A 12,403-nucleotide genomic window follows, 5' to 3' on the forward strand; every position below is an offset into this window, starting at 1 on the left:
ATCAAAGACACAAATATTTATTAAAATTACAAAATTGTGTCAAAAGATATTAAAGGCCCATGTTCTCCTGCCTTGCCAATAGGCTAGAAATCTGCTCCACCTGTTTCTCACTCTGCACCTTCTTCAGACCTTCAGCAGACTGAATGGACAAGATGAACCACAGGCAGAAGTATGATATTGAATATTACAGTCAGAAGATTAATTTGCTGTAACAGAGGGTACTGAAGACCTTCAACTGAGCATGGCTCAGGGTTGGCTGGTGCTGTACAGCAGCATAAAGAAACAACCCTTGGCCTGAGGACTTGCAGGGACAGGTGATGTCCAGGCAGAGCCCACTGCTCCAGGAGGTCCATCAGGTGCAGGATAGCCTTGGAAAGGGGTTGCGGGTAAGGCAATAAATAACATAGAACAGAGACAGGCACCCTGTCCTTGCCATGGCAAGGAGCAAGAGATCCCAGGAAGGGTCCTACTGCCAGGGCCTGACTCCTCATGGGGCAGTGACATCCCCAAACAAAAAGCAGCAAAGGGTTAGTCACAGGGGGGATCAACTTCTGGTGGTTTAAAATATCAGTGGCTCCCACCCTTGCAGTGTTACAGCACAGTGAGACAGCCCAGCCACAGGAGAAGTGCCCAGTTCCCTTGCCATCCCCTCAGATCTGCCTTACAGGTGGGATTCACCTCACAAGATGGAGATGCCTGTAGACAGCTCCCCATCAGCCACTCATCCAGACCAGCAGAGGGAAATTCATCTCAGCCACTGGAAATGCCCAAAGCACAGCAGGAGTGACACATGCCAAGGCCCTGAGTCGCTGCCTTCCCAATAGGAGTGAGGGCAATGGGCTCTGCCTCCACCAGTCACCCTGCCCGCTTGGAAAAGGACTTAGAGAAGGGTACAGAATTTAAATGAGTCATGACTTTTCCCTGCTGGATTTTGTAACAGAGTTTGCAGCCCAGCCTCAGGACAGCCAGACTTTCCAACAACAGGATTAGAGGCATTCAACCTTGTGAATTAAATATCACTATGAGCCTGGTGACGGGTGGTGGCTTCCAGCAGTACCTTCCTAGTCATTTGTCACAGTCACCTTTGTAAATGTAACTGATTCTGCTGGATTGAGCTCTCACAGGTTTCTATCCTGCAGGTACAGACCTTTGGCACTGCTACATTTCTGGGATGAAAAAGTTAATAAAAAGTCCAAATCTGGGATGTTGTTTTCAGGAGGAAATCCATCAGCACACATCTCGGGTATTGGGGTACTTGGGACCACACATAACACTAAAAACACACAGGGTTGCAGCCAAACAAAACTGTGCATTTTAGCAAACATCACTTAAAACAGCCTTTAACAGATATCCCTTTCCCTGATTTTCTTCTGTATTTTTTAACAGGACTCCCCTCTCCCCCATATTGTTTAATGAAGAAAAAAGAATACACACTGTGGAGTTTTTCCTCTCTTTTCTTTTATCTACTTAGGAGTTTCAGAAAAAGCTTCCTAATTGAACTCCAGGCAGTTTAAAGGAAGGGATAACTCCACAGTAACACAGGAGCAGAGGAATAATTTGTATTACCTCCTCTTTGAGCTCTATTGCTGGGGTCAGTTTAAACAGGAACAACCCAACCTCCCATGTCGTGTTATGCATCCTCAACAGGTTGGATGATGTTAGATAATTGCTTTGCTTGTGTTTAAGACAAGAAGTTCATGTTGGTGATATTTAACATGCCCCAGCTCCTCCAGCAGCTTCTTTTCTCTCTGAGCTGCCAGCCCTGCTCTGGGTTCAAACATAGGCACCTGCCCTACATTGTTTTCACACTGGGGAAAATGGGAAGTTTGGGGAGGTGCTGCTGCAAGCAACCCCTTGTTGCTAAACCAGAGAGCACCATACAGAGCCCAAGGGTGCAGAAAGCGAGACCAGAAGATGCTACTGTTTTGATTTTAAATTGCAGATGTCAAATGAATCACATTGCCTACTTATTCCCAATCTGATCCAAAAGTCTCTTTAAAATAGCATCTGTTGTTATTTATCACTAGTATTAATAAATGTCACATAGGGAAAAATTACCTGAAAGTTGCTTTATAGATTACAGCTGGCTCAGGTTAGAAAAGTACAAATCAAGTGAAGAGAATCAAGGTACTATTCTGATAGATAGAAGCGTTTGAAGTGCGAGTCCCCCTCAGTGCCAGCACAGCTCCAAGTGAACCCGAGGTGAGTCCTCCCCCTCTGATGCTCCGCACCAGCAGCAATGACAACCAGCAGCCCCTCACGGACTGAGGGGGCAAACTGTGACAAAAAGTACCACCAGTCTGGCTGAGGCAACAAACAGGCACAACTGCAAGTCATCCAAACCGTGTTCTGGAGCTCCATGCATCCCAGAGGATCTCCAGCAGACATCTGGCTGCAGCTGGCTACTTAATCAGCTGCCTGTAGGAAGAGCCACAGCATAATAAACCAATTTTCATTTAAGCCAATTTTGCACTGGGGTGACCCTTTTTTTCCAGAAGTGAGTATGTGTAAACTCCAGCAATCAGCAGCACTAAAGCTCAGCTGTGTGCGGGGAGGCTCCTGCCCGACAATTCAGCACTCGCAGCCAAGCCCGGTGCACACCGAGGAGGAGAACAGCGCTCGGTGTTTGTCTGGGAGCGCTGAGGAGAGCGGCGCCCGCGGGGTGAAGATAAGGCTACACATCTGCAGACTAGCTGGAGAGACCTGCTTAACATGCAAAGCCACCACACTCCGTGTGAGCTACTGCACCACTGATTCAGAGAGGAGAATGAACAAGGACGGGAGGAAATTTGCAGTTTAATTAAACTACTAGGAATTATCAAAGTGGGGAAAACAGAGGAGCAGCACAGGGGAATTCATGGGCAGAGGGCAGTGGCCATTCTGCTAAGGCTGCCACCCAATATAGGAACACATCAGTGTAAATAAAAGAAATCCAAATCTCAAGAGCATCAGTGGGTCTCTGTAGGGAGGATTCCAGAAGGCACAAAGACAAGGGTTAGGCCACTACAGAATCATAAAATTATTTAGGTTGAAAAAGACCATTAATACCATCGAGTCCAACAACAGTAAAAAGCAGCAGAAAGGCCAGTGTTCTCTGATCACCAACTTGGAGATGTTGTACCAGATCCCCACAGAGATCATAGAAGGAGCTCTTTTTCAGGGGCTGCCCCATAATCCACCTCAGCCAGAAAGGGACTTGGACAGTCTTGTCTTCATCTGGGCCAGAGTGAGTAGAAAAGTACTATAGAGGAAAGTTATATTGGTTTTGAGTAGCAAGATTTTGGTCGCAGGTGGCACTTCCTTGCAGCAGTTTCCCCTGCCCCTCTCCCAAAGCAGAGGGAGCTGCCCTTGCAGCTCATCACCTCGAGAGAAGAGCACAGAGTCACATCAGCTTTAGGGTTCTGTGTAATCATTTACGCCATCACTTAATAGAGAGAACCTCACCCTTGTTTGGTAAACCCCCCACATCTGCCAAATGGTACAATTACTGCATCACATCAAGCAGACACGCTGCAAGGTACCCCCCCAAGCATGGATTCAGCCACAATCTAGCAGGTAAAGGCAGTGGCAGAGGTGACAATTTATCAGTGCTGCTAATGCACATTAAACAACCAAGCCATTCTCCACTCAGACCTCTCTGCACTAGTTATCCTCCTGAACCCCATAAAGCAGCAAAGGAGAAATATCAATATCTTTGTGGGTTATCATCTTTCCCCAGTCCATTAAAGTCTCGAGGAGATGTATGAGGATAAGTTATTTTTCTCTGCAGTGAGTCATCCCTAGCCTTGCCCGCTTAGTGAGGTCTTTGGTTGGTATCAGGGAGAGAAAGCCCTAGATGGCAGAACACACTGCCCCCACCAGCATTCCCACTGTGTCCCCTTCAGCAATGCAGGACTCGTCTGCAGAGACCCAGGATCAGGTTCATGAACACCAAGAAATTGCAGGGCTCTGCTGCCATCAGAGTTTTGGATAAACTCCAGAAGAGCTGAGTGAAGCTATAGTTCAAGCAGCTCCACATGGTTTTGGAACCAGGTTTAAAAGGTTTAAATGTTCCAGGATATAAAAATGTTGACTACCAGGTGGATTCAACAAAACTCATCCTCACGTGTTTATAAGAAGCAGAGCATTTAAAATTGCAAACGTTTTCTGGAAAACAAACTATTACATTCCAAGTTAAAAGACTTTGCTATACTTTCCTCCATTCAGTTTTCTAAAAGGCAAACCTCAGTGTATGGCTAGTTTTTACCATATAGTCCTTCTGCCTCCATGGCCATCATTTCTCCTCCCCAGGCCATTGGACATCCTTCTCAGTTCAAAAAGTCACACATCTACCCTTGGTCAGAGTGGGATCAGAGCATGTTCCCTCCCATCCATTTCTCAATACATCAGTGGGTCATGATGTCAGAACACTGACCCCTTTCTTGTAAATCAATACCTTGTGGCAGTAGGTATTAGGTAGGGAAAATCCAGCTTTTGCATTCTTACAGATATTCTGACCTTATCCTTCAGTGTCAGTTTGTACATCCATCCCTCCCACCCTTACTTGGAGCCACACCAGCCCTCTGTCACAAACAGCTCAACTGACTCCACACAACTCTCGTGGGCCATTAGAGTTTGGCAGCCTCCAGCACAGCTCTCACATTATGGGGAAGCAGGTGGAGAAATGAATATTGCTATGGGTTCTCAGACTGGCATATACCAGCCTCCTGATAGGTGTAAGTGCCACCTCCCTGACCTCACCTCCTGGCAAAGCCATTTCCTGCACCTGCAAAGCCCCATCTCCTCAGGCAGCACTAACATATTCCCACTGGCCAAACAATGCTCATTGATGAAGTCTGTGACACAGCTCATACACACAGGGACTCGGAAATGTGAGCTGCTCATGTCCAGTGAGCTCCCAGCTAAGCGCTGGATGATCAGTATAAATGTTATTTCAGGAGCAGCTCATCTAGATCAGCCTTTTAAATCACATTGTCCTCACCAAGACATCTCAATTTTACAGTTCCTAAAACCAACCTTTCCTTGACGTAAATAAACAAGCAAGAGCTGAAGGCTGAGTTAGCGCAGAGTCAAGTAAAGGACATGCTGATACCTGCAGGCACATGAATGCTTTGTGAATATAGTTTATACAGAACTGGGCACACTATTAAGGTTTGGCTGGCCTCTCAGCAGGTGCAGGGATTTGCTTTAAAGACCTGGGGTTAGGATAGACAGCTGCTCTCCAGGATGTGGCAATACTCCTCAGTAGCACTGCCTGGATTTTTTTTTTTTTTTTTAATAAATACTTTGCTTTGAGAACTGCACTGGTGCAGAAACCTGCTGGAAGGATTACTGCAAATAGATGACCCTACATTAAAGAGCCACTTTAAAGCCAATGCATGATTTCCAGAAGACTCCTGCTTCCCTCGGGAACCACAACATACAGCCTGGGTGAAGGGACAGCTGTGCTCAAGCTGGTGTTACCTGGCAAAGCTGTAATAAGTTGAATGTGGCTTCACTGATGACATCAAATGCCTCCAGTACCATGTCTGGTCACTTAGAACAAGTTTCTGTGGCAAAGATAGTTGCTTCATAGCTTGACTGTAGAGGAAAAGCTAAGTTTTTTTCAGTGGTTTAAGGATTCAGGAACAAGAAACCTGCATTTTTCCAGCGAATGCATACCCACATCCAGGTCAGTAATTTAGGTCACATTGGCCTTGTTATGTTGCTGTCTTCTGCTCTGGAACAACTAGTCAGCTCCAGAGGACAGGGCCCTAAAACACATCAAGCCAGGTCATCAACAGGAAGAAGCCAAGAGCTTCATACAACACTTTTTGCATTGAGCTCATGTGAACGACTAATACGAAACAATAAGAGAAGTCACAAATAGACAGAAGGCTACTGACTGTAAAAACAGAGCCAGGGCTGTAAAATCCAGGAGACAAGGACAGGGTGTACTTTCCCAAGACGGTTCTTAACACATTCTAACAATTTCTACCATCTCGAAATCCCTGGGGGAACACCACCACTTGCAAGTCCTGAACAAACAACATTCAAGCACAAAGTAAGGTTTACAATTGCTTCCTGTCTTAAAGCATCGTTATGCTTTACCTGTCCACAGTAAGCTGCACATGCAGAGCTCACCTTTATGTTTTGTGTACCTACACATACATTTGGAAAAGTCATGTTGCCAAGTGCCCTGTCAGTGACTGCTGCAGTAATGAAGTCCAGCATGAGACAGTCACATTGCAGATCTGATCCTCCACACGGCTGCTGGAGCAGAGGGCTCCAGAGAGCCTCCAGATGGTACTTCTGGCACTGCTTTATTTTATTTGCCAGGGCCACCCCAGAAAACAGTATGCAGGCATTGAGTTAATGAAACTAGCTGCTAGTCATGAAGGGTTAACAGTTCATCTAGAAAGATTAATTTATGCTCAAAACCCTTTCTGTTGTCACTTACTGAGAGAAAAAAAGTTAAGCACTGTAAAATGGGCAGCGATAATTGCATTTCCTTGAGGACGTGTCTGGCAGGAGGTCGCTCTCTGTTCCATGAGGTACGTGACCATGATACTGTCATTTTGGCAGAATCAATGTATGTAGCCATTAATCTTACAAATTAAAAACCCATAAATCTCTGTTAAACCCACTGTCATTGATTAGGAATTACATTACCACAATACACAGAAGCCTTTTAATTTAGTTTTTCCTCCAAAATGAATAAACAGGTCTGTTCGGTTTATCTTCTCCTATGCTGGAGTGATAAAGGGCAAAGCCATTTCATGGCTATGCATCATTTTTTGGAACAAAATCATACCTAAGAAGCTTGGAAGAGGGGGGAATGAAGAAGAAAAATAAGTTTCCTGGGATGTAACTTAGCCCAACTACTTATTATAACTGCAAGAGTATCAAACACCGAGGCAGAATTTGTCAAACCTTAAATCATGTAAGTTTGGTTGACATAAATCCTGTGAATAATCCAGCAGGTCTACTCATGATAAATATAAGGATATTTGTTGTGTTAGATCCTTACCTGCTTACCTATTTTTCTTTAATGCTCCTTGCCATTGGAAATATTCCAGATTGATCAGTTATCCAGTGAATCAACCTTCCAAGGTAACATAGATAATTACTTCTCATTACAGTAATGACTCAATAATTCACACAAATTACTAGGAAATCCACTGCCTTCTACTGAATTTTGACACCTGGGTGCTGGTCTAAAATGTAAAAGCAGACGTGAACTTCGGAACACAGATAATTCCATTAGAGTCAGGGATTGATGTGCTGGTAGTTCAACACACAAACACTCTACTAGACAAGCCTGACTCCATCTTCACTACAAAGTCCACAGTTCTGGTGTGATTAGGTCACCACTTCATCTTGTTCAAGTATTTGATGAGCATGGGGGAAGAGAGGGAGGGAAGCAAAGCAAGGTCTTTTTGATAATTAGCTATAAAACTGGGAACTACTATTCAAATATAGCCATCTGTCAGTTTTACTCTTGGGAGGATACATACAAAAGAAAACTTCTGAGAGTAAGGACTCATACACAAGAGCTTTCTGGGTGACATTTTTGTGAACAGCCAATGGGTACAGGAATGGCAGAGCCAGCACTCATGGGTACACTCCCAAAGCAAGACCAACATCCCAGCTGAATTCTACCAGCTCCAGCAGGAAATAAGAAGGGGTCAAGGGCTGAAACTTGTTCAACTCTTCTACCTTCTTCACTCATCTTTTCTCACAATGCCCATCCCCTGTAGCTACTCATTGCTTCAAACACAGGGAAAAGAAACTCAAGTAGCTGTCAGAGTTTGGATACAAGCACCTCAATGGAGGGTAATTAAATATAGCATATGTTCTCTTTTAGTAGTTGTTTACAGCTGGAAGATCAAATGGTTTCCTCAGACTTTGATCTTGATGCTTCTCCTTGAAAAAACACACAGACAAGTTCAATGGACCCTCGTTGCAACTTTTTAGGGATGTTGTTGATTAGATGCAGTTCTTCTTAGCAGAGCTGCACACATTCAAGGCAGGTTGTGGTCCCCAGGACCCAGCCCAGTCAATGGAAACTATAGGACACTGATAACAGTCAACAATTTAATTTACCTGAGGGCTAGAAAGAGTAGTACAAGATCCTCTAAACACCAAGTAGCCACAATAAATATCCTCCTTCAGAAACACTGCACTTGAATGTTGCTTTTCACTGTATTACATAGATACCAAGAGTCACTTAGGAGCTTGCCACCTCTCAAATTGGCCAACAAACCAAAGTCAATCTGACTGGAATAGGAATAGAAACATTTGCCAGACTGAGACGAACCACACAAGATCAATACTATAGATCCTGGGACAAGGAATAATTACTGTGAAGAAGAAAACAAATGAGAAAAAAAGTCACAAATCAATTATTGCCAGGATCTAGGGAAAAATGAAACAGAACATGGAAGAGCAAAATGGCAGCTCTCTGTGTATGTATTAAATGAGTAAACATGGGGAAAAATATTTTTTTTATATGCAGAAAACTCCCACAGAACATTTACACAGCTCCTTCCATGGCTGTATGCAAGTGTAGACAGAACACATGCACTGGATTCAAAAGGAAAACAGTAAAAACCACAATCAAAGACAGGAGGGTTAGTTCCTGTAGATACATCTTTCCAAAAAGCACAGAATGAGTAACACACCTGCACAATCACCACGGGGCTTTGTAGAGAAACACTACCTCCATTTGCTGAGTCTACTTTGAATGCTAAATACAGGATTTGATAACACATTCCTTACAAAAATATACAGATAACAGCTAACAAAAGCAGCAGCTAATGACTCTTAGCCACCTACTAGCCAGTGACAGAAACAGGCTACCAGAAGGTGGACCTTTGGTGTGGTTCAATACAGCAGCCCCTACAAAAATGGGATGTGAGTGAAAATTGCAACTCCATGATTAAGCCAGACAGATTTTCAGGAATATACACATGCACATTCAAGACAACCCCTTAATCACTCAGCTACGATTTACAATGCTTAAGGTGGTATCTACTGTCACTTGAGTCTACAGGATCAAATCTCATTAGTTTGCCTTTCAAATCAGCTAATGATGACATGTCTCGAATGCCAGAGGAGAGGGCAAAGGGAATTCCATTTTGAACACAATTCAGTTTAGACCACAAAATAATTATGTATTTTATGACTTATTGCAATGGTCAGAACTTTTTCTATAGGTATCATCTGGGAGAGACCTGCCCTTCCAGTCATGGCAACAAACAAAAGGTTTTTATTCGCTCTCTCTGTGTGCTTGAGCTAAACTTACCAAAGCAATGGAATGTCTTACAGATTGCAATACAGTTTGGAATACTAATGTTTTGCCGATGACTAAAGCCAGGGCTTTTTTTCTGTTCATGGATTAGTCAGCTGCTAAAGATAATTACTCTATGAAGTTTAAATTGCTAAGGACCCCATCATTTTTAAGTCACCAGACTAAACTTGCTATCTTTCTAAAGTCAGATTTCTAATGATTCTAACTCCAATAAATCCTGTGAACAACCTCCTCCTATTCAGACAATCCCAGATCACATATATGCCAAATTTAAGTCTTTGCAGTCTTGTCCACAGGAGAGTACAGATTACAAGCCAACAGCTATCAGCTGGCACAGCCTGCACTCCTTACAGTGCACTCCCACTTCCTTGTACACATTCACTGAGGCAACAGGATAAATGGATGCTATCCCCACACTAAATATGATTTCCATGCACAAGGCACATGTTTAGCAAGTGTTCTGGTAAGGCCTATTCATCATCAGTAGTGTCAGTGCAGAGATGAGAGTCCTTCTTCAAACACACTCCCTGAAACCATGCCGACATCAGCAAGACTGCCTGGGTTTGTGCAGAGTCCATTCCTGACCTCATTTCAGGGCTAGGGGAGGCAAGAAGCCAGTGCCCAAATCACGACTTCTGGACCAGAATCACAGCTCTGCCTTCAACACACCCCATAGCAAGGGAGAAGAGAGCTGCAGGGAAAAACCTGCGAGTTACTGCATTGTCTTTGGTGACACAGATGTAATTTTAAACAAAACCTTCCTCTGTGTCTCAACCACCCTCCAAATACTAAACCTGAAAGCCTTAGTCCTTCCCTCTCCCCCTCAAGCCTCCTTCCTCACCCTGCAGATCTAAACCCCACCTTGGGAGTCTCTCAGCCAGCACCATTTGCAGGACAGATTTTACTATGACCTGCTTCTTCCCTAATCCTGACTCACACTAATATTGTTCTGGAATTGATTACTAGGACAAACTGCTTAGTGGTATATCTCCAAATCAATATTTCACTGCTTTCAAACCACTCAGTTGTCCTACCCCAGAGCAAAAGCCCATGTGAAGAGCCCTGTAACTTTAGCAGAATTTCAGTGAGGGCCAGCAGTGCAGATCCTCCAACACAGTCAGTCGATCAATCTTTATGGATTTCAGTGGAGCTGCACTGATTTGCACTAGCTGAGGATTTGGACCAGCATCTTTACCCAGTAGGAGCCTAAAGAAGCTTTTATACCTTTTTCACATCACCTAGAAAGCAAGACCTGGTAACATCTGCAATGAGCAGATCTGCAGTGGATTGTCTGAGTAGTTAACAGCCCACACAGCAGCAAATCACCACTAATGTCTGGTTCTCTCACCACACAGGGCTGTAGAACAAAACCACCTTGAGAGCTGCATTCGGAAATGCTGTAGCTTTAACTCCAGCCATGTCCACAAAGGTCAACTCAATACTGCCTTAAAATCCTTCCTCCCCTCCAAGGCCCTTCTTTGAAGCAGAAGCAGGCACCCCTTAGCATGGGGGGCTGCTGTGGTGGTCACATGGCCAGGGCAGGAGAGCATTTCCCACCTCCATCTGTGGAATGAAAAGTCTGTGCCTTTATAGGTATTTCCACTCACTGCAGTGTCTGGAAGAAGCAGGAGGAATGTCCCTTTCCAGTTTAGGTCATTATGAAGAATGTGATTCACAGACCTAAGTGGAATTAAATTGAGTGCAGGGTCTGTCCTAACCCATGCATGAAGGAGGTGCTGAGGTGTGGGTCCTACAGCAAGTTTGTTTCTTCCCGATAAAATATGGCTGGGCCTGAAGCCATCTACTTCAGCATAAGTTTCACAATAATATTTAGGTCAGAAGCAATCAAATTAAACAAATTCAAACTCCCTTTGAATTTTTAGTGCTTTTATTGTGGTTTGCCTTGAAAGAAGTCTGGTTCTAAGAAAGTCCCAGGCACCTACTCAATAAATTGAGGCACTTGTCTAAAGCTGCACACCAAAAAAAAGTGAGAAGGAAGCCATGAGCACTGCTGCTGAGTAGAGGTCTGGTAAAAGAGCAAATTGTTCCCAGCTCCCAAATTGTAAAGAATTTGAGTAGAGTTCCTTATTTTGTGGAAGTGAATTTATTTTAATTAAAATCATTTGGCATTATTTTAGCCCTGCTTAAATTATTTTGGCCAAACTAGTAAATCTGATAATTCAGTACCGAATATAACCAATTAAATTTACTGTATGGTACACCATAATCTGATCAAGCAGTCTCAAAGGATTTGAGTTGTTAGCATTTCAAAAGCATAGGAGGTTTTTGAATAATTTATTACATTTCTTTCAAGCTCATCTTTGTTAATTCATTATGTAAAGATAAGGCAGATGTTTTACAGAGACTTGTGCCATATCTATTTTAACTTGTATTAATCTGTTCCCAAAGACACACACCCACATCCTTTGACAGACAGCTCAGCTGAAAATGGGTACTGAAAGAGCTTTAGGAGCAACTGAGTGTTATGGCTTTCAAAATTCAACTTCAGAGATATGGGGATTTCCCAAACCCCCCACTGTCTGAGAAAGAATTCTTGTCATTTACTTTTCCCTGGTTTCCTGTCTCCAGCCTATCTCACCCAGGTTTAGTTTTAATACATCTACTTCTGTTTCTAGAAGCTACAATGTTTCTTGCATCAAAGTCTCTGGAAATACAAACATTAGCTGGATTAAACAAACCCACATCACCTCAGTTATTTGATAGGGGCATTTTTTCCCCCTGCCCACTTAAATGGTCTGTGAGTGGGCATTCACTCACCCTTCTCAGGACCAGACCTCACACACCCTCCTCTGCCCCATGACAGTTGTTTCAGGGAAGCATCTTCCTCACCTGCATCCCAGGAGGATGCCTACCACAGGTTATTTTTGCTTTGCTCTTGTTCTGCCCAGGAACATGTTATTCACCAGAGGTTTGAATTCCTGTGAACAAACTTTACTGAGTTCAGTTGGAAAAGGGCACACATTCATTGCTTGATCCCTTTTCTGGGAGCTCAAGGCAGAAGGATAATGCCCCAGGGCTGCAAACCCACATCTCTCAGCACAGGGCCCTCCTCTCCCTCTCTGAACTGAGCAAGGGCAGCAGAACAGCCCT

Source organism: Corapipo altera, unplaced genomic scaffold (genome assembly GCF_003945725.1).
Source record: "Corapipo altera isolate COAL_440 unplaced genomic scaffold, ASM394572v1 98, whole genome shotgun sequence".
NCBI lineage: Eukaryota > Metazoa > Chordata > Aves > Passeriformes > Pipridae > Corapipo > Corapipo altera.